Source organism: Carlito syrichta, unplaced genomic scaffold, assembly GCF_000164805.1.
Source record: "Carlito syrichta isolate Samal-C Ts95f unplaced genomic scaffold, Tarsius_syrichta-2.0.1 Scaffold273733, whole genome shotgun sequence".
Taxonomy (NCBI): Eukaryota; Metazoa; Chordata; class Mammalia; order Primates; family Tarsiidae; genus Carlito; species Carlito syrichta.
This window is the reverse complement of record NW_007217829.1, coordinates 1-1,077: the sequence shown is the minus strand read 5'-3', so window position 1 is coordinate 1,077 and position 1,077 is coordinate 1. Positions and strand designations below refer to the sequence as shown.

The window sequence follows — 1,077 nt, the reverse complement described above, 5'->3', positions numbered from 1 at the left end:
CTTAACTTCATATAGTTAACTGAAATTCAATTGATTTGTTTGCTTAATGCTTGTAAATCAACATTGAAGATATTTATTTATAGAGTCATTTAAAGACCTATTTTGTTCTGTTAACTGACATTGCAAATTGTACTATACAGTAAGTTTGTAATTCCCACAACTCTAGAATTTTCTCTTATTTAGTTATTATGCTTTTTACATTAATTTAAATGAATATATACACACATATATAGTGACTAAAATATATTGAATTATAATTCTGTAAAACCAAACTGAATCTTTATAGCTCAAACTTATTTATAATTGGTATGTTAATCTTAAAAAAAAATGCCTTTTTGTCCCCCACTAAAAATACAGTAATATCATTGTAAGATTGAAAGACAGAAGAAGAATCAGAAAACTTTCTGGTTTTTGTTTGTTTGTTCTGCTTTGTTTTGTTTTTTAGTGTCCAGTCTCTTTAATTACAGAGTGATTATGGTAAAGGTTCCAGACATCCACTGGTCCCTGCACTCCCAAGTGGCACTCTCCGTAGGTTCTTGAGTCGCTCCTCCGGGTCTGCATCAGCATCAGCCAGGGCTGAGGCTGCAGCTTCTGGTTTTGTCTCACCAGCAGCTACACTGAGTGAGCCTCCAGTAGAGGGGAGGTTGGACAGCTCATCTGTCAGGCTCAGTCCCAGCTCATCCAAGACCTGGGATACAACAGCATCACTCTCCTCTTCATCTTCCTCATCACCCATGGCATCATCAGTGGCATCATTCATCATTTCCTCCTTCATGTCCATGATCTCTGCCTGCTGCTCAAATTCCATCATGATCTTCTGGATCTGGAGCAATTTTAGCTGTCTGTTCATTGTGCCCATGGCCTTAGTGACACCCTTCATGGCTTGAGTCATTGAGTTGCTGAACTTGAGCGTCTGAATCTTGAGCTACACAGCCTGGATATTGGCCCACATCAAAACAAAGTTGCGTACATAGCGCCTAGTGCGCACTAGGTCTTTTGCCATGATGTGCACAGCATCCATCTGGCCCTGCTTGGCCATCTTCTTGATGTCTGCAATGATTTTCTTCTCCTGGGTCT

At 39.6% G+C, this 1,077-nt stretch overlaps 1 pseudogene across 1 annotated transcript; it reads right to left on the bottom strand.

Moving 5' to 3' along the window:
* Nucleotides 1–472: 472 nt before the first annotated feature.
* LOC103254231 lies at nt 473–1,072 on the bottom strand (annotated as a pseudogene). Its single transcript, XR_002481616.1, has one exon. The product of XR_002481616.1 is annotated as a charged multivesicular body protein 2a pseudogene (transcript).
* Between the last annotated feature and the right edge of the window lie 5 nt (nt 1,073–1,077).